This window comes from Gobius niger, assembly GCF_951799975.1.
Source record: "Gobius niger genome assembly, chromosome: 21".
Lineage (NCBI taxonomy): Eukaryota > Metazoa > Chordata > Actinopteri > Gobiiformes > Gobiidae > Gobius > Gobius niger.
Genome location: NC_136872.1, coordinates 9766013 through 9788172, shown reverse-complemented (window position 1 = coordinate 9788172; position 22160 = coordinate 9766013). Strand labels below are relative to the sequence as shown.

At 43.2% G+C, this 22160-nt stretch overlaps 1 long non-coding RNA gene across 2 annotated transcripts in view; it reads left to right on the top strand.

Moving 5' to 3' along the window:
• The first annotated feature begins 2244 nt into the window (after nucleotides 1-2244).
• LOC306980452 overlaps nucleotides 2245-22160 on the top strand; it is a 359700-nt gene continuing 339784 nt past the window's right edge. For both annotated transcript variants that reach the window (XR_013794025.1, XR_013794026.1), the window contains exons 1-2: nucleotides 2245-2322; nucleotides 8666-8737. This is a non-coding gene — a long non-coding RNA (uncharacterized lncRNA). The remainder of the gene's footprint in view (nucleotides 2323-8665; nucleotides 8738-22160) is intronic.

Sequence of the window (22160 nt, the reverse complement as noted above, 5' to 3'; positions counted from 1 at the left end):
CCCACTCAACTCAAAATCCACTGTTCCAAATGATTATGCAACTCATCGTTTCAAGACATTTTAAAGCTTGTAATTAACTGAAAATGGTCATTTGTTGAATTTGTAGCATTAGGAGGTCATATTTACTGAAATCAAAAGCTATTTCAATCAAAAATATCTTAACAGGTCAAGTTATATTTGACCATAGGAGCCGTTGTGTGAAAGCAGCTTCAAAATTCTTAAATCCATTAAACTTGTGAGTTTTTGGACAGTTTCTGCTTGGATTTCTTTGCAGGATGTCAGAATAGCCTCCCAGAGCTGCTGTTTGGATGAAAACTACCTCCTACACTCATGGAAGTTGTTTTCTTTTTTTTTTTTGAGGCTCCAAAGGTTCTCAATAGGGTTGAGGTCAGGGGAGGAGGGGGTCCACATCATGAGTTTCTCTCCTTTTATGCCCATAGCAGCCAGTGATGCAGAGGTATTCTTTACAGCAGGACATGGTGCGTTGTCATGCATGAAGATTAGCTTGCTAGGGGAAGCACGGTTCTTCTTTTTGTAGCATAGAAGACAGTGGTCAGTCAGAAACTCCACATATTTTTCAAAGGTCATTTTCACACTTTCAGGGAGCCTAAAAGGGCCTAAAGGGGCCGACCAGCTCTGTCTCTGTCTGATTATTTGGTGCTTAAATCAGGACTTAACCAGGCAAAACAGAAACAAAAGTAAGACATAGATAGTTTATTTTAGTTCCACAAATCATATAGATTCCATTTTAAACAAAAAACACGGCCCTTGAAAAAATGTTTATCAAAAGTTTATTGATTTGTGCTGTGCAATGTCTGAGTCTTTTTAGCATCTCCCGTCTTTAGGAGTGAAATCCAGTTTTTATTCTGGGCATGATCCCAGCTTATACCGTCTCTTGGTCCCAAAAAAGTGTCCGGTCCTGTTGAGCAATGTCCAGACGCTCAAAGTCCGTCAGAGTCGGGTAACCGCCCCAAACCCAGGCTTTAGTCTGTGAGGTAAGGCCTGATCCCTTCAGTAGTCCGGTTGGTAAGCACCATTCACTGTGCAGCGTGACTTTTAACTGTATTTTAAGCCGTGTACTTGTCCGTCCCGCCTGATCAGGGGGCTAGGGTTAGGTTAACCTCAGGGGAACCACAGAAGATGAGATCCACTCCCATGAACAAACAGACTATAGACCCAGGGCCGATGTGAGTCCCTCAGCAGACGGGCCAAGATCACAGAATGTCCAGTCCTTGTTGGAGCTTCACTTCTTCTTGTCCAGATCCTGTAGGCGGGGTTCTTCTGTTCCTCCGTGGACAGGGCTGAAGACCATGACACCAACCTCCCACCATCTGCAACAGACACTCCCAAGGGGGAGCGGAACAGTGGACACCATGTGAATAGTAATGAACTGAACTAGAGGATAGCGCTCAGTGTACCGTACTTCCCACAGCAGTGTCCCTCCTAAGGCAGCTTTGCTTTAGGTGTTGGGTTATTTATTTATTTATTTACCGACCTGATCATGAGGTAAATCGGAGAGCCTAGCCTAGTCTTAAATGTCGAGAGTGTGTCTGCCTCTTACATAAAAACGGAGCTTGGTAGATAAAGGCTCTACCTCCTACAGCGATTTTGGAGACTCGAGTAATCACTAGTAGCCCTAAGTTTTGGAGAAATATAAAAAAACATATTGTGACTATTGAGCACAACAACATTTATTAGGATATTTTTTACACACCTGGTCAACAAGCCGCAGCTCTTCTAAGCAATACATGATTTTTCTCTTTGTGCGTGTTCTGTTTTACAAAGAGAATAGTGGCATACGGGTACATCCACTTCCATTAAAGTTTGTCACAAACTTCATTATATTATTCTTTAAGAGACGCGAATGATTCAATATTATGTGAAGGCATTTGGAAACTAAAAGCCATTTACTGCAGCCTCCATCCACCGCTGGTGGAAAAAAAACATATTTAAACCTAAAATATTCTAGAGATATGTTCTTTTTTATTATTATTGACCTTTATTTAATCAGGACAGTCCCACTGAAATTAAGAATCTCTTTTTCAGGGGAGTCCTGGCCTCAGAGGGGAATCTATTGTACATGTTTTAGTGGTCGGGGAAACCAGAGTACCCGGAGGAAACCTATGCAGACACGGGGAGAAAATGCAAACTCCACACAGAAAGGCCCAGGTGGGAATTGAACCCGTGACCTTCTTGCTGTGAGGCGTGAGCGCTAACCACTGCGCCACCGTGCCGCCCACCCTACCTTAGCTTAGACAAGTTCATGTGTACCTGTCTGATCTTCACACGTGCCTTCAGTCACGTAAACACAGCACAGGCGGCGTTAGCGTTTAGCCTGTCCTAATCTCCTCTATAGCTCCAAACGAGGTGAAGATAGAAGCTACCAAGCTCTTCCACGTTTTCCCTGTTTAAATGTGGTTACATGAAGTGTTACACTACAAAGTACAATCACACTAAATTAAACTATGTCAGTTTTCTAAGCAGATAAAAAGGGTGAACTATATTGTAAACAATATCTTCACTTTACTGCTTAGAAAAAACCCACATTGTTTAATTCAGTGTAATTATACCTTGTAGTGTAACACTTCATGTAACCACATTTAAACAGGGAAAACGTGGAAGAGCTTGGTAGCTTCTATCTTCACCTCGTTTGGAGCTATAGAGGAGATTAGGACAGGCTAAACGCTAACGCCGCCTGTGCTGTGTTTACGTGACTGAAGGCACGTGTGAAGATCAGACAGGTACACATGAACTTGTCTAAGCTCAGGTTAGAACAGATCTCTGTCTGCAAAAATGGTGGCCTATTCCTTTAAACTTTGTTATTGATTAACAAAGCTCTACACTATCCGAGAGGTTTAGACCTAGACCTCTAGGGTCTTTGAGGTAAAAATCCCCAGTTGGTCCAACATCTCGGCGGCTGCATTTTTGTTTGCCTCCTCTTTGGTCAAACCGGCCCCGTCCGCCCACAGCTTTCCCAGGGTGACCTTCATGACATAGTGCCATCCCGCTGGGCCGCGCCACTGCTGTACGAGGCTGTAGTCGGGGTATCCCACCCAACAAGCCACCAAGTCCGAAAGATACGAACAGGGGTCTGAGTCCACGGTAAATGGCTTCAGCCGCTCCTGTTCAGCCTGAAGGTTCTCAGGCAGGGTCAGATGTTTCTTCAGCTCGCGCAGAATATATGTGGCCGCCCTAGCCTTTGCCTCTTTTTTGCTCTGGCCTTGTCCAAATGCAAAGAACTGGCCCACACGAAGTTTTATCTTGAAGGTCCCACGACAAGAGTCCAGGTCCTCGGTCGTCATTTTCAGGTTATGTTTTTGGGACAGTTTGGTCACCTGTGAAGAGAGACAAGAGACAAGGTTACTTGAAAGAAGTACATTTTGAGCTGTAGATTTGAATTGTACTAAACAATGAGTTAACTAAACCCCTAAAACTGGTCTAAAGTTGAGCTACACCAGGCCTAAACATAATGTAAACATGTCTTTTAGTAGATATTAAACAGCAGTGTGATAGATGTGACAAAATGTCCAAGTATTTAAGTTACATTTTACACAAAGGGATGTACATACCTGAGTTAAGATGTCCTCAGCCTCTGGTTCTGGGGTCCTGGAGGTTTGGACCACTGGTTCTGGTTCTGGGGTCTTGGACTGCATCAGGCTGCGCTCAGGGTACCTCACCGACCGGGCCTCCACCCGCTCAGAAAGGTATGGACAGGGCTCCGAGTCTACGGTACATGGTTGACGCCGCCCCTGTTTCGCCTGGGGACGGGTTGTGGTGTTGGCGAAGGTCGCTTTGTGAACTGTCAGGGTGGGAGACGGTCGATGGTTGTCACCGGTTGGCAGACGTTTGAGTTCACGCAGCACATATGTGGCGGCCTTATCCCTTGCCTCTCTTTTGCTGCGGCCTTGTCCATACGCAAAGAACTGGCCCACGTGGAGTTTTACCTGGAATGTCCCGCGCCGAGAGTCCAGGTCCTCAAACATCAATTTCAGTTTGTGTTTTAGGGCCAGTTTGATCACCTGTGAAGACAGAGAAGATGGTTATTTGAAAAGGAATACATTTTGAGCTGTACATTTTAATTGTACTAAACAGTGAGTAACTAAACCCCTAAAATCCATCTAAAGTTGAGCTACACCAGGCCTAAACAAAATGTAAACATGTCTTAACCAGGTTTTATTCATGTTAATGTTAAATCTGTTAAATCTACAATAATGTGAGCCCATTTGCTATGACTGCATAGTATGAGATGTTCGATTACTGCCTTGAATATTGCAATGACATTGTCTTTTTGATATACAGTATTACAAAACCATTTCACCACAGTACAATCCCCCTTATCAAAGCAGAACTCATAAGCACTTCACTTTTTCATGAAATTGTGTCAAAACAGATTTAGAAATACTAAATCATTATTAAACTGAGGCCACAATGCAACTGAATCCGGGAAGTCAAGTGACCGCACTCTGTTCTTTACGCTGTGCTAGTAAAAGTTTGCCAATTTGTTGATGAATTGTGCAGCCCTGTTTTTCAAACGATTCGGCCGGACTGTCTTTTGGAAAATATTCAACAGTGGTGCTACAGATGTGTCAAAATCTTCAAGCAGTTTAGTTAATTTCAGTTGACACAAAGACACATTTTACACAAAGGGATGTACAAACCTGAGTTATGTCGTCCTCAGCCTCTGGTTCTGCCATCCTGGACTGAATCGGGCTGTGCTGAGGGTACCTCCTCCACCGGGCCTCTACCCCCTCAGAACGGGATGAACAGGGGTTCGAGTCGACGTTACGTGGTGTACGCCGCCCCGGTTGAGCCCCTGTTGAGGCATTGGCGATGTTCGCTTTGTGAACTGTCAGACCCGGAGACTGTTGACTGTTCTCACAGGGCAGATGACGCTTCAGTTCACGCAGCACATATGCGGCCGCTTTAGCCCTTGCCTCTCTTATGCTGTGGCCTTGTCCAAATGCAAAGAAATGGCCCGCATGGAGTTTTGTCCTAAAGGTCCCACGGCGAGAGTCCTCCTGGTCCTCAAACATAATTTTCAAATTATGTTTTCCGGCCAGGGCGTTCACCTGTGGAGAGAGACAAGATGGTGATTTGAAAGACATACATTTTGAGCTGTTCATTTTAATTGCACTAAACAGGGAGTAACTAAACCCCTAAACTTTGTCCAAAGTTGAGCCAAACCAGCTCTTAAACAGGTTTATCAATAGGATGGACTGTAGTTTGGAGTATTTTAAACAATAGTGCGATAGATGTGTCCACAGTTTCAAGTGAAGAGTTCATTTCAGTTGACACAAAGTCTAATCTTATGCTGGGTTTACCAATAACGATGACACGTCACGAATGCCGAGGCCGAGGATCCCAAATGAGAGTGGACTTTGATGATTGTCTGTTAAATCCCATTAAGATACGTTAAGGCGTGTTACGAACGTCACAAATGACGCAAAACTGTCACTCGTCGTGCAAATGTGTAACCTCAGCATTACACAAACAGATACATACCTGGGTTAGGTCGTCCATGGTCGGGGTTTTGGTCGTAGACATCTTCAGAAATGTCAACGTTTGTCAAGTTTGCGGGAGCTTAACAAATACGTGTGTTCTCTTGCGAAGGCAGTGGAGTTATGAGTGTCTTTGCAGCGTCATTTACATATGCAACATTCTAAAACACACAGCATTCTGTTACCAGGACGTCTACGTCACATTTGAATGTAAACAGGAAGATAATGTCACCATTCCGTAGACGTCCTCGGTAACAGAATGCTGTGTGTTTTAGAATGTTGCATATGTAAATGACGTTGCAAAGACACTCATAACTCCGCTGCCTTCGCAAGAGAACACACGTATTTGTTAAGCTCCCGCAAACTTGACAAACGTTGACATTTCTGAAGATGTCTACGACCAAAACACCGACCATGGACGACCTAACCCAGGTATGTATCTGTTTGTGTAATGCTGAGTTTACACATTTGCATGACGTGTTACGAGTGACAGTTTTGCGTCATTTGTGACGTTCGTAACACGCCTTAACGTATCTTAATGGGATTTAACAGACGATCATCAAAGTCCACTCTCATTTGTGATCCTCGGCATTCGTGACGTGTCGTCGTTATTGGTAAACCCAGCATAAGATTAGACTTTGTGTCAACTGAAATGAACTCTTCACTTGAAACTGTGGACACATCTATCGCACTATTGTTTAAAATACTCCAAAATACAGTCCATCCTATTGAGAAACCTGTTTAAGAGCTGGTTTGGCTCAACTTTGGACAAAGTTTAGGGGTTTAGTTACTCCCTGTTTAGTACAATTAAAATGAACAGCTCAAAATGTATGTCTTTCAAATAACCATCTTGTCTCTCTCCACAGGTGAAAGCCCTGGCCGGAAAACATAATTTGAAAATTATGTTTGAGGACCAGGAGGACTCTCGCCATGGGACCTTTAGGACAAAACTCCATGCGGGCCATTTCTTTGCATTTGGACAAGGCCACAGCATAAGAGAGGCAAGGGCTAAAGCAGCCGCATATGTGCTGCGTGAACTGAAGCGTCATCTGCCCTGTGAGAACCGTCAACAGTCTCCGGGTCTGACAGTTCACAAAGCGAACATCGCCAATGCCTCAACAGGGGCTCAACCGGGGCGGCGCACACCACGCAACGTCGACTCGAACCCCTGTTCATCCCGTTCTGAGGGGGTAGAGGCCCGGTGGAGGAGGTACCCTCAGCACAGCCCGATTCAGTCCCCAGAACCAGAGGCTGAGGACGACATAACTCAGGTTTGTACATCCCTTTGTGTAAAATATGACTTTGTGTCAACTGAAATTAACTAAACTGCTTGAAGATTTTGACACATCTGTAGCACCACTGTTGAATATTTTCCAAAAGACAGTCCGGCCGAATCATTTGAAAAACAGGGCTGCACAATTCATCAACAAATTGGCAAACTTTTACTAGCACAGCGTAAAGAACAGAGTGCGGTCACTTGACTTCCCGGATTCAGTTGCATTGTGGCCTCAGTTTAATAATGATTTAGTATTTCTAAATCTGTTTTGACACAATTTCATGAAAAAGTGAAGTGCTTATGAGTTCTGCTTTGATAAGGGGGATTGTACTGTGGTGAAATGGTTTTGTAATACTGTACATCAAAATGACAATGTCATTGCAATATTCAAGGCAGTAATCGGACATCTCATACTATGCAGTCATAGCAAGTGGGCACACATTATTGTAGATTTAACAGATTTAACCACAACATTAATAAAACCTGGTTAAGACATGTTTACATTTTGTTTAGGCCTGGTGTAGCTCAACTTTCGACGGATTTTAGGGGTTTAGTTAACTCACTGTTTATTACAATTAAAATGTACAGCTCAAAATGTATTCCTTTTCAAATAACCATCTTCTCTCTCTTCACAGGTGATCAAACTGGCCCTAAAACACAAACTGAAATTGATGTTTGAGGACCTGGACTCTCGGCGCGGGACATTCAAGGTAAAACTCCACGTGGGCCAGTTCTTTGCGTATGGACAAGGCCGCAGCAAAAGAGAGGCAAGGGATAAGGCCGCCACATATGTGCTGCGTGAACTCAAACGTCTGCCCCTCGGTGACAACCATCGACCGTCTCCCACCCTGACAGTTCACAAAGCGACATTCGCCAACACCACAACCCGTCCCCAGGCGAAACAGGGGCGGCGTCAACCATGTACCGTCGACGCGGACCCCCGTCCATACCTTTCTGAGCGGGTGGAGGCCCGGTCGGTGAGGTACCCTGAGCGCAGCCTGATGCAGTCCAAGACCCCAGAACCAGAACCAGTGGTCCAAACCTCCAGGACCCCAGAACCAGAGGCTGAGGACATCTTAACTCAGGTATGTACATCCCTTTGTGTAAAATGTAACTTAAATAATTGGACATTTTGTCACATCTATCACACTGCTGTTTAATATCTACTAAAAGACATGTTTACATTTTGTTTAGGCCTGGTGTAGCTCAACTTTAGACCAGTTTTAGGGGTTTAGTTAACTCATTGTTTAGTACAATTCAAATCTACAGCTCAAAATGTACTTCTTTCAAGTAACCTTGTCTCTTGTCTCTCTTCACAGGTGACCAAACTGTCCCAAAAACATAACCTGAAAATGACGACCGAGGACCTGGACTCTTGTCGTGGGACCTTCAAGATAAAACTTCGTGTGGGCCAGTTCTTTGCATTTGGACAAGGCCAGAGCAAAAAGAGGCAAAGGCTAGGGCGGCCTCATATATTCTGCGCGAGCTGAAGAAACATCTGACCCTGCCTGAGAACCTTCAGGCTGAACAGGGGCGGCTGAAGCCATTTACCGTGGACTCAGACCCCTGTTCGTATCTTTCGGACTTGGTGGCTTGTTGGGTGGGATACCCCGACTACAGTCTCGTACAGCAGTGGCGCGGCCCAGCGGGATGGCACTATGTCATGAAGGTCACCCTTGGAAAGCTGTGGGCGGACGGGGCCGGTTTGACCAAAGAGGAGGCAAACAAAAATGCAGCCGCCGAGATGTTGGACCAACTGGGGATTTTTACCTCAAAGACCCTAGAGGTCTAGGTCTAAACCTCTCGGATAGTGTAGAGCTTTGTTAATCAATAACAAAGTTTAAAGGAATAGGCCACCATTTTTGCAGACAGAGATCTGTTCTAACCTGAGCTTAGACAAGTTCATGTGTACCTGTCTGATCTTCACACGTGCCTTCAGTCACGTAAACACAGCACAGGCGGCGTTAGCGTTTAGCCTGTCCTAATCTCCTCTATAGCTCCAAACGAGGTGAAGATAGAAGCTACCAAGCTCTTCCACGTTTTCCCTGTTTAAATGTGGTTACATGAAGTGTTACACTACAAGGTATAATTACACTGAATTAAACAATGTGGGTTTTTTCTAAGCAGTAAAGTGAAGATATTGTTTACAATATAGTTCACCCTTTTTATCTGCTTAGAAAACTGACATGATTTAATTTAGTGTGATAGTACTTTGTAGTGTAACACTTCATGTAACCACATTTAAACAGGGAAAACGTGGAAGAGCTCGGTAGCTTCTATCTTCACCTCGTTTGGAGCTATAGAGGAGATTAGGACAGGCTAAATGCTAACGCCGCCTGTGCTGTGTTTACGTGACTGAAGGCACGTGTGAAGATCAGACAGGTACACATGAACTTGTCTAAGCTAAGGTAGGGTGGGCGGCACGGTGGCGCAGTGGTTAGCGCTCACGCCTCACAGCAAGAAGGTCACGGGTTCAATTCCCACCTGGGCCTTTCTGTGTGGAGTTTGCATTTTCTCCCCGTGTCTGCATAGGTTTCCTCCGGGTACTCTGGTTTCCCCGACCACTAAAACATGTACAATAGATTCCCCTCTGAGGCCAGGACTCCCCTGAAAAAGAGATTCTTAATTTCAGTGGGACTGTCCTGATTAAATAAAGGTCAATAATAATAAAAAAGAACATATCTCTAGAATATTTTAGGTTTAAATATGTTTTTTTTTCACCAGCGGTGGATGGAGGCTGCAGTAAATGGCTTTTAGTTTCCAAATGCCTTCACATAATATTGAATCATTCGCGTCTCTTAAAGAATAATATAATGAAGTTTGTGACAAACTTTAATGGAAGTGGATGTACCCGTATGCCACTATTCTCTTTGTAAAACAGAACACGCACAAAGAGAAAAATCATGTATTGCTTAGAAGAGCTGCGGCTTGTTGACCAGGTGTGTAAAAAATATCCTAATAAATGTTGTTGCGCTCAATAGTACGGAATTTACGGTATTTTAGTGTTTTTGTGAGTACGATCACAATATGTTTTTTTATATTTCTCCAAAACTTAGGGCTACTAGTGATTACTCGAGTCTCCAAAATCTCTGTAGGAGGTAGAGCCTTTATCTACCAAGCTCCGTTTTTATGTAAGAGGCAGACACAGTCTCGACATTTAAGACTAGGCTAGGCTCTCCGATTTACCTCATGATCAGGTCGGTAAATAAATAAATAAATAAATAACCCAACGCCTAAAGCAAAGCTGCCTTAGGAGGGACACTGCTGTGGGAAGTACGGTACACTGAGCGCTATCCTCTACTTCAGTTCATTACTATTCACATGGTGTCCACTGTTCCGCTCCCCCTTGGGAGTGTCTGTTGCAGATGGTGGGAGGTTGGTGTCATGGTCTTCAGCCCTGTCCACGGAGGAACAGAAGAACCCCGCCTACAGGATCTGGACAAGAAGAAGTGAAGCTCCAACAAGGACTGGACATTCTGTGATCTTGGCCCGTCTGCTGAGGGACTCACATCGGCCCTGGGTCTATAGCCTGTTCGTTCATGGGAGTGGATCTCTTCTTCTGTGGTTCCCCCTGAGGTTAACCTAACCCTAGCCCCCTGATCAGGCAGGACGGAAAAGTACACGGCTTAAAATACAGTTAAAAGTCACGCGGCACAGTGAATGGCGCTTACCAACCGGACTACTGAAGGGATCAGGCCTTACCTCACAGACTAAAGCCTGGGTTTGGGGCGGTTACCCAACTCTGACGGACTTTGAGCGTCTGGACATTGCTCAACAGGACCGGACACTTTTTTGGGACCAAGAGACGGTATAAGCTGGGATCATGCCCAGGATAAAAACTGGATTTCACTCCTAAAGACGGGAGATGCTAAAAAGACATTGCACAGTACAAATCAATGAACTTTTGACAAACATTTTTTCGAGGGCTGTGATTTTTGTTTAAAATGGAATCTATATGATTTGTGGAACTAAAATAAACTATCAATCTCTTACTTTTGTTTCTGTTTTGCCTGGTTAAGTCCTGATTTAAGCACCAAATAATCAGACAGAGACAGAGCTAGTCGGTCCCTTTAGGCCCTTTTAGGCTCCCTGAAAGTGTGAAAATGACCTTTGAAAAATATGTGGAGTTTCTGACTGACCACTGTCTTCTATGCTACAAAAAGAAGAGCCGTGCTTCCCCTAGCAAGCTAATCTTCATGCATGACAACGCACCATGTCATACTGTAAAGAATACCTCTGCATCACTGGCTGCTATGGGCATAAAAGGAGAGAAACTCATGATGTGGACCCCCTCCTCCCCTGACCTCAACCCTATTGAGAACCTGGAGCCTCAACAAAAAAAAAAAACTTCTATGAGGGTGGGAGGCAGTTTTCATCCAAGCAGCAGCTCTTGGAGGCTATTCTAACATCCTGCAAAGAAATCCAAGCAGAAACTGTCCAAAAACTCACAAGTTTAAGGGATTTAAGAATTTTGAAGCTGCTTTCACACAAGGGCTCCTATGGTAAAATATAACTTGACCTGTTGAGATATTTTTGATTGAAATAGCTTTTGATTTCAGTAAATATGACCTCCTAATGCCACAAATTCAACAAATGACCATTTTCAGTTAATTACAAGCTTTAAAATGTATTGAAACGATGAGTTGCATAATCATTTGGAACAGTGGATTTTGAGTTGAGTAGGTTTTTACTATATTTATTTTGGATTAAAATACTGTTATCTACTGTTATTCCTAAATGGAATCTATATGATTTGTGGAACTAAGATAAACTTACTTTTTTTTCTGTTTTGCCTGGTTAAGTCCTGATTTAAGCACCAAATAATCACAGCATCGCTAAATATTTTTGATTGGTAACCACACTTGCACTGAGGGAAAGTGTTACAATGAGATCAATATTTTACACTGCTGCTCCTTTCATTGCCTTAGTCGGTGTAAATAAGAATCCACGGAGGCTGGATCATGAACTGTGGAAAGGGAAAGCGTGAAACCCCTGGTTGGTAAACTCCCCGTAACCATGTGTCCTACTGTTTAGTGAACATGACGATTTATCGGAAATGCATTTCTGAATGTGATCAGTGTCTAAATAAATTATAGTTTTCAAATTAAAATATTGCGTTTTGTTTTTTTCCTGCCACTTATAGCAAAGAATTTGATATATTTGCACAAACCGAAGGGCACTGTGTTCCACTTTAGTGCTTAAAAGAAGCTGAGTTAGCACTTTTCAAACGTCTGCTCTTGTTAGGGAACCCTCATCAGTATGTGGTGCACATGGTTCAGTCCATGCCATACCGTTCAGTTTGAGCCCCTGCCAAGCTGTTGATACATTGCTCTTGGCATGGAAAAGGACATAATATGTACTTTTTAAGAGGCTGTGTCTTAAGTATCCGGGGGGGGGGGGGGGGAACTGAGCCCTATATATTTTTATTCGCCCCTGTCCTCCATGTTTTAAATGCAATCTTTCACAGACACAGCCGACCGTCCTTCTTCTTCATCAAAAACAGAGCGTTATGGCAGGGGAGACGTCGGGGAATCATTTCAACCGCGCACCTGTCCTTTCTCCGATACACTTCCCCCCCTCCCTGTTTATTTTTCATTTTTCTTCCTTAATGACGCTCCCCGAAAACCTCAGGTGGGTGCACGCGCCATCCACTCTGTTGTCTTTGTCAGTGTCACGACTTTTTGAAGCCATATTTTTATGTTTTTCCCCACCTAATTTCTCCTTGTTTGTTGTTTATTTATTTAGTCGCTATAGCGCGGCACACCAATATCATTATTTCCATCACAGAGTAGAAAGAAATCAACTTTTTTTTTTTTCCCCCATACAAATCATATATATATATATTTATTTAACACACCAAGAAGTCTGAAATCTCACTTACTCTTTCAATTATTCCAAACGAGAAAAGATCCGGCGTCGCGGTGACAACACTGACAAAGCTAGTCTAACATCTATCAGGCTGGAAATAATTTGGTGCCAGTCACTTTTTATTTGTTGCATATCGTTGATAGAGGCGGCGGCGGTTGATTCGCGGTGACAGATTTTTGGAGGGAAAAACATGACGAGAGGAAATGAGAAAAAGGGTGTGATTTTTTTTTGTTTTTTTTTGTTTTGCGAGTGCCGTTGCCTTTATTCTGTCCTTCAGTTTAATTGGACGGGCCCGGCCAAAACAGCCACTCAGAACAAAGGGAGGCGAGCGCGGCGGGAATCATATGTTCGCTGTTTGCAGATGTGCGTCGTCAAAGTTAAATCCCACGCAAGCTTATGTTATATCATCTTATTGCTTTTAGAGGCGTCCATGTTTCCAATGTCTTATGCTGTACCGCGTATTTACCATTGTCGCATGCAAAGTGCCACTGTCTGTAGTGACATGGTACAACCTTTACTGAAACTGTAATTAAAGCCCTGGTACGAGTGGTTTGAAGACATGTCACATTGTCATTTTCTGTGTGTTACAGTTACCATTTCACTAACTAACACTGGCCTTGTGTCTGCAGTTTCTTTAATGGTTAAAGGCTCTCTAGCAGCACACAGATGGGTGCTATGAGGAAGCAGAGTAAAGCTTCCAATATTCTCTATGGGGCAAAACAGAATCTACAGCTCTAAAGCATCTTCCTTTTCTTTTCTTTAATGTATTAGTCCGACTCGGTGGTGGAGTTCCAGAGTAACGTGCTCTTACAGTGATAGCCTGTAATCATTATCAATAGGCTCTAATGACCTTGTTGTGAAACTGTTAACATTAAAAGACCTTGTTAATTTAAATTGTATTGACCATGTGGAAAATTAAGCATAAGTTGGTACCAGAACACATTTAGAAGAAACTGATCACCTATTATACAAGACGAAAAGGAAACCTTTGTGTACCTTTCTCCCGAACCTCAATAAGACAGGGGGGTCTCTTGGTTGCGGGGGCAAGATCATGGAATTCATTAAAGATTACATTAAAATGTTCCAAAACTATAGATGAATGAAAAAATAGGAGGAGATGCAGCTTAAGGAATATAAAAAATATAAATTGCATGTTGGAATGGCCATAGTTGTTTTCTAAAATTCTAAAATTGTTCAAATGTATTGATTTTAAAACACCAAAAAGCGTGTAACAAATTGTTGAACGGATCACCGCCGCTTGGTCAGTGATCTTCCAGTAATTACGGCAAAGGGGCATGGACCCTGCCTTTCAGTCATGTGACTTTTGTTGTTATGGTGGCAATTTTGAATACTGAAGTAAAATTATACAGTACTACAACATGAGACAATATCTCTACTCAGGACGAAAATGAAAGACAATTGATTGACATGTTGATGTACTCAAAATCATTGCTCAAGAAGATACAGTTACAGTTCAAACACGGCACCAGAGACGAACCAGTCAGTCAGTGTTTAAGCTGCTCAAGACGTTAGCATGCTACCGGTTAGCATTCTACCGGTTAGCATTTAGCTTCAACAGCTCAGCTCTGACCTCGCCAAGAGAAAGCCCTGAACCAAACATCTAGCCTTGGATACAACACAACATATCAACAGGTGATTGAATCAACTGTCAATGGTTGACAGTTGCTAACCGGTAGCATGCTAGCGTCTTGAGCAGCTTAAACACTGACTCAGACTGAGACTCTGTTGACAAACTGTAAAAGCCACAGAGAAAGGTTTTCTGTTTCCTCTTTGATGTGTTAATTCAGTCTGAGTGAAGCAGATGTTTAGTAAATCCTGCTGTAGCTCAGCAGACGGCGCTGCTATGCTTGTGCCACATTTGCTGGTTTCTTCACATAAACATGCGTCTCTTCTTGAGCAATGATTACGAGTAAATGAAAATGCTACTTTTCACCCATGTACTGTTCATATGAATGTATGACCCAGCAAAGTGTATGAAAAAATACAAAAATATGAACATGGATGAATAAATAAATGAATGAATATCAATATTTCATTTTTATTAATTTTTTTTAGAATATGGCTGTAACATAACCAAATGTGGAAAAAGTGAAGGGTTGTGAATTATTTCTGATGCTCGTACAGGAAGTGCTGCAGCGTGTTGTTTTTGTAGTAGCGAGGCCCCGATGACTATTTTTCCCTCTTTTTGCGTTGCAGAAGAGGGGCAATCTGTGCAACGCATCAGGATCTGGGCGGCTGGTAAGGACAGGATAACACAAGTCTATGTATGTCATTGAAGAGGGAACAACCATAAAACTTCTCTAAAAAGTTCAAACTGCTCTAAAAAGGTCTGGCGAAACAGTCAGTCCCCAGTTCCCTTTCAATATAGGCTTTGTTAGTCAAGTGGTCTTCAAATTCTTCGCCTCTCTTTTTGTTTCTCAAAGCTGTTGGCCTCATTCTAACATCCACACTGCCATTTTAACCTCTTACACTCTAACATCCACTCAGCTGTTTTCACCTTCTCCGCACAATAGCTCTTTAAAAAACCGTTAAAATGTCTTTATGCCCTAAATCTCCCGCGCCCTTCTGACATCTGACTTGTCAAGCTAAACTTCCAATATCTCCTTTATTTTTTCCATCTTTTTTGTTTGCGAGCGACAACAATGCGCTGCCATCTCAAGCCTCACTCCCACACACGCGCTTTCTCTCCTTGTATTCTTCTGACGCCAAAACATTACCTCGGGTCTTACCTTTCAAACAGCGCGAGAGGAAGAGAAAAAAAAAACACACCCAACCTCGATAGAAGCTCTAAACATTTCGCCCCTTGTAAATATTAGGCTTTTGTCTGTGTGAGAGAGAGAGGGAGACATCGAAGGCAGACGATGCAGCGCTGGAGGGCATACATGCGAACCTTGACTAACTTGTGTAGCGCCGTCTTTTTTCTGTCGATGAAAGCAATAACTCAGTGGATTTCTATACCGCGCTTTCTGATGGAATGGAATGAAAAGGATTTACCGAACTGAAATGGACAAATCACGAATCAAAGGGAGGTTTTACGGACGGTCAGGGGACTTGCTGGAGACTTATTTGCGATGCTCTATACAGGTTGTCTATCTCTCGGTATCTGACATGTTTGAAATCTCTTTTGTCCACTCGTACAATAGTCATGCAATGTAGCGAAATCGCGGCGAAGATGCAAAGTACAAGAAGCAAACAGATTCCTAGAGCATATTATCAGCCTCGTGCTTTCCAGGTTCTCCGGTTAATGGAGGTTGACCTAAAGCATACACTAAAGGCTTGTCCTTGGTAGCGATGACTAAACCAAGCTGAGACGAAAATGAGTATGAAAATGCAACAAAAACGTGGCAAAAAAGGCAATGATAAAATGACAAAAATGTGTGATAAAAACGAGCCACAAAAGAGCAACAGAAAAGTGACGCAAACCGCAGCCACAATGTGAGAAAAAATGATCCGTTTGGATGAACTGGAGAAAATGCATTTGGTTAAGGCGGGGGTTAACAGTGTTTCAACAAGAATGTTCTAAAATCATACCGTGAAACATCTTTGTTTAGACTCTTAGGTCTCTGGGCCCTACGTTGGTCACAGAAGATCGGGCCCAGAGACCTGATGCCGTATGTGGGCTGAACTTGGGCTGGACAGACACCCATAGCGGCTGGGCGAAATAGTGTTCCCCAACCACGTCCTACCACCTGTATAAAATATTTTTCATGGACCGGGGGGGTAGGGCGGTGAACACTTGCTGGTGTTTGGATCAGGTTTCTGCCGCATGGAGAGTCTTTAATACCAGCACCAGAGCGGGACCATCGGTATCATATTCTCTTCCTCTCGGTTTAATTCACAATGGGATAAATAACCTTTGTAGTTTGTCTTGTGCACGCTTAACAAGGATGTAGTCTAAGAGCTGAATGAAGAACATGAGGCTGTAGCACAATGCAAAGGGCAACAAAGGACGACCACGAATCATGATCCTTTTTTTTCTCATGCCTTCAGGCCACTGGGGCAGCAGTTGTGTACGTGCAAGATGACAGCCTTGTCAAGACCAATGTGTTGCTCCAGGCACAAGTTAGGGCCCTCTGTGTCATCCAGGGATCATCCATACTATAGATTTCCAAATTTGTTGACTGGACTTGGGTTTAATCTTCAGAATTCAGAATTACCCCGACTTCAAGAGCAAGAAGTAGACGTGCTCAACTCAAGCAACCAGGTCCAGGCGACAATATTTGAACATCTCCAGTAAGGTACAGACTGTAAACTTGCTTCAGTTTGGAAAAGTCGCCCTCTTTGCAACTTAATTTAAAAACTATCTCACCTTTTTCAATGCACAGCAGCATCCTATTGAAAATGTGCCCCAGTTTAATTTTGCATGCTATTCTCACATTTTCAGAGCGAGGACAGACAAGAGGAAAATACACATTTAATTTAAAGGTGTGAATGAAACACGTCGGGGTTGTGCATATGGCGTTCATGCAGACATGAGCCACTGTGGCACATGTCTGCTCCCTTGCAGCGCGGAGAGGAATGGGTTGGATGGATGTGCTATATCCTGGAGACAAAGGCCCGGCTGCGGATGTCGCAATTTGTTGTTAAAGCTGAACACAGCTTTTGACATCCAGTACGCCCATACTGACCTGACAGTTTGTTCTATTTACCAAAGAGGTCAACCGTCATTCGGATAAAGGGGGGGGTTTCTATTCAAGTCAATTCGGAGGTTCAGAAGGACTTTGCCAATGGGAACATAATAAAAAACCCTTTGACAAAGCACAGAACTGTCCGTGATTCTTTTCAAACAGATTTACTTTTCATGTACAATCAAAATAGTTACAAAAGCTTTGCTGATGTTAGGAAAGGCTGGTAAGGCTGAAGACTCATTCTTCTACAGGCCTAATACAGCCAACCTCTCATTCTCATTCACTTGAGTTATTAAGGTTGCTAATTCACTGACTTCAGGATTAAACCCAACACTTTCCTGTAACTCAACAAGAACACAAATGTTGAAGCAGTGCTTGAAAATCAATTGCTAAAGCCGGTTGTACAAACTCTTGGTACGTCTACATGCATTTGGCGAACGTGCCTGGAGAAGAAAATCGCCCGCTGCGATGTGTTTTTAAACCCCACTAACCCTTTCTAATTAAAAGTTGGCTTCCTGCTAAGACGAGGAAACAACATGTTACGCGCCTCGTACAATTTGTAGTGTAATTACAACTGGATTAATGCCTAATTATGTCTTAATGTGACAGAGGTTCACGCAGGCACCAATCATAAAAACGTAATTGTTTTTTTGGGGGGGAAGGTAATGAATATATTTAAGTGGACTCCGAGCCTGCGCCGTGATCAACGGCTCCATTGTCAAGGTGGGTCGACAGAGTGTGGCGAGCCTGTGGCAAGGATTCAGATTTGGTAATTGAAAATTTGCATTTAAAAACAACTTCTTTTGAGAAGTAGAGGCACACAAAAAATAATGGAATATTTGACTTGCAGGGCAAAATAATTGCTTTAGTTCTCACGGTTTACTTCAGGGTTTCAAATAGCTGCAATACAATTATGGATGACCATTGTGGGTGACTTTTGAGATCAACCTAACTCTTCTTCATCTTGTGTTTTTTGGTGTTGCTCGGTTCTTAAATGCCCCTAGAGGCCATAGGCGCCACTGCAGGTGTCGTGGCATGTTGCAGTTTTTTACTCATTAATTGTCCGTGAGAGTAAATACTACGCTGACAGAAAAGACAAAGGGACAGAGGGATATTGTACATCCAATTACACAATGAAGATCATTTTTTTCACTCGAACTTGGCTGTAAATACTGTTTAAGTGGTGCTAGCCCGCAGTTAGCTTTGCCCGTTAGCCTGTTAGCTTCTTCTTCATAATTCCATTAGTGTGTATTGCAATTGCAGTTTTCTGATCAGAGACACCATGGGGGAGATGAAAGACCCCCAAATCATCCCATTAACACTTGCATCACCCCCAGAGGGACTACGAAAAGGATTTATTAAAGGGGGGGTATTATGCAAAATCAACTGTTTCAAGCTTTACATCACGTTATTATGTCATTCCCTCATTAAAAACATGCCTGAAGTGTTGCCTTGGCACATTCATGTATTTTTGAGTAATCTGTAGAAACTCTGATGGCGGCCATTTTAGGGATAGGTTTGCCTGAGTCCTCCTAGGAACGCCCCCACCTCCTGGAGACGCCTCCGAGCTTTCGTCACCAGCCGAGTAACCAACCACTGCTCCTCAGCAGAACCCCCTCCCCACTGATGCCACAGACAGCGTGTGGAGGGGGCGTGTCGGAAAGGGTCAGAGGTTCTTAAAGAGACAGAGGCCTATTTCAAGACATTCGCTACAGCCATTTTGAGAGAGACATTTTATACAAGGCAGTTATTCTAATTTACTGCAGTTACAGACCAACAGAAGGTTTCGTCATCATTGTAGCGTTAAGGTAAACAAATTAACAAATCGGAAAGCAGCATGATCCGTCCATATCAAACCCTAGACTCTGAAATCAACAGGCTGTGAACCCAGTTGTAAAGCTGACTGCATGATACGGGTTTGGGAAATGTCTTCTTCCCTATTTGAGTGGATCGCACTGAATAAACGCCTGTGACTGGATTGTCTTGAAATTGAGCACACGTTTTTTTGCGTAAGCAAGATTTCAGACACTCCTGCAAATAAAGTAAAAGTTACGAAGTTAAGAAAGGGACCACGATTATCTGGTTATTCATATTATTGAACACCCGACACTTTTAGGTCTTTCAAATCCTGCTCAAACAAACTCGAAATATTGACTTCCGAGTCCAAAGATTTAGTATCTCGACCGTTATCGCTTGAATTAGACACGCCAACTCCACTCCGTATACCATAACTGTTTACTTTGCAACTTTCGCAACTTCCTTTACCTTCCGCTAATTGTCATCTTGGCCTCGGATAACTCCCCTTTACAATGCGCTCCCATGCGTTCGCTGCCGCAGTCCGTGACATTAATTGTTTGTTATCTCGGCGCAAAACTTTCTCCAAGTGCAGGTAATTAAAAGAAGATGGCGTCGTTGGATGTGCATTGCTGTATCCGCACTAAATTCCACGTAATGGCGATGTGCGTCAGTCCTTTTAATTAGCTCGCTCTCCGCCGCTACCTTTCTCTTTCTCTCTCTCTCTCTCCGGCGAAGTCGTTAATGTCGGCGGGAACATTTTTCTCTCATTTGAGCGGGTAAATAATAGAAGCCGAGTGACAGCTTGGGGTGCGCTAGTCACAACTTTTTAAAACAGCGGGGAAGGCGGCAATTAACAAGATCTGACGAGGCGGAGGAGCGCGCGCAAACACGCACTTAGCTTCACCTGCGCGTCGGCCTTAAATAAGACATGAATATGCAGGAGACTTCGCCTTTTTTTTTTTTCCCCCCACCGGATTCGCCCCCGAAGTCGGACGCTAAATAATGCAAGCTTTACCAGTGTGTGTGTGTGTGTTGTTTTTTTTTGGAGAACGCGATGTGGGCAGGACGAGCCCATCCGTCAGGACTTGCAGGTGGACGGTGCGCTCTTTAATTTGCGGAAAAAAAAAAAAAAAAAAAAAGGGAACGGCTGTGATTGCGTGGGTAAATTCGGCAGCGATAATGAATTGTTTTGCGAGGAAAAGCGGCACTCATCGGGGAGGTGAGCCATTAGAGAGTTAGGTAAACAAAGCCTTATCTGTGACGGGTTAGCGGCTGATAAGAATTGATGGGGGGGGAGTTTGATGTTCGGCACCAAAAAAAAAAAGCGTTGGACGTTAACTCGCGCGTAATTGCAGGTCATCTGAAGTCGTCGAAGCTGGAGGAGCTACGACGAGGATGCAAATTTTCACCTCGGTTGACGGAATAATTTGATTAGATCTGTTTGGTCACTCGGAACTGAAAAACAACTTTGGAGAGTCCAAACGGGGCTTCGGGTTTTGTACGCATTTAGCAAAAACGTGTTTTAAAAGTCGCAGCGCTTTAACTGTTGGCCCATTTCATTCATAATTTCTCCGGCTGCGTCTCTTCCGCTCCTGTTAAATGTCTTAACGGCTGCCGAGCTTGTCTGAGGCCTCCCACATTCATTATTCATAAAGGATTTGGCGTAATGCAGCTAAGGACTGTGGGTGAGACAGTTGTTAAACACATGCAAATTCGGCGGTTCTGCTCCAAGGCCCAGCCATGATGAGCAATTATCACAAAGACTGTAACGCCACCATTTCTCTTTATCCTCTCACGTGCACAACCGTAGTGAGAAAGGAATCTAATGACACATTTTTACAATTTTTAAACAACACTATCCGCGCACTGGTGTGAGATTTTCGAACAGTTTGACACGAATTTCAACAAACGAAACTACTGCATGTCACTTGCCAGTTCCTTCTCAATCGATCACCTTTCACCTCACTGAACCCTCCATTGTAGCTGCGACCACAACTCTCCTCCACCCGCATTCGCCGCAGCAGCAGAACTGTAACCTCCTCACCCTCTCCTTTTCCACTTCTTCACTGCTACCGTTTAAATTCCACTGATGGACATATGACTGTTCCTACAGCGGTCGGCCAACGGCTTCCCGAGCCTGTTTGAATTTAGCATTCTGTCCTCATACAAATGAATGGAGAAAGATACGTAAGTAAAAGTATGGCGAAGTATTACATACATGTAATTTTATGGCATTTATATTGATTTGTGGTTACTTTGTCATTAAGGTGTGATAAGATAATGATTGGAGGCCATTGGATGTGTGTCTGACCCTCCAAAATGCAGAAAGTTTGCTGAATAGGATTTAGCTCACGGGACACTTTTATGCTAACTCTTATCTAAAGTAAAACCTTGAAATTGATTAATTATTTCTAACCAGGCTTAGACATTACCTAAAATGTGATCGAAAAGCTGAAAATATTGTTTATAATTTGCAGTGTTTTACAGCTAATACATGCTAACGGCTATCGGAAAAATACATGGCGCATGCTAACGAACGCTGAAAAGTTTCAAGACTAGCCGGCTTGTTAACTGTCCACATAGTTAGGATTGAACGGCGCCTCTGTTTATTTCAGTTCCTTCTTGCAAATCAACGTTAGCCTCCTAGCTAACATTATGAGGCCAACGTTAGCTAGCCTCCTAGCTATAAATTGTATTTTGTTAGGCTATGTCACGAAAGGAACTGTTGTAATCTCAAAACATAAGGTGTACAATACATTTGAAAGAATAACAAGCGTGTTTTGAAGCTTTTCGACCAAATAAAGCTAGAGTTCGGGAATGTGATGTCATATCGCTAAGCATTATGGGATTAGCAGCAATTGTAAACTAATGGAGATTTTAAAAGTTAAAATACTGGAGTTATTGTTGACATTAAAACACTTGGACACCACAGTGTGTTTGATGTATTTACCAGCAGTAACTCAGCAGTTCCACAGCTTTTTTCTCCACTTTTTATACTGTTTTTAGCTAATATATGGAAATGTATACTGACAGCTGCAAAGATGGCGGATCTCCATGGTAACTGTGGAATTT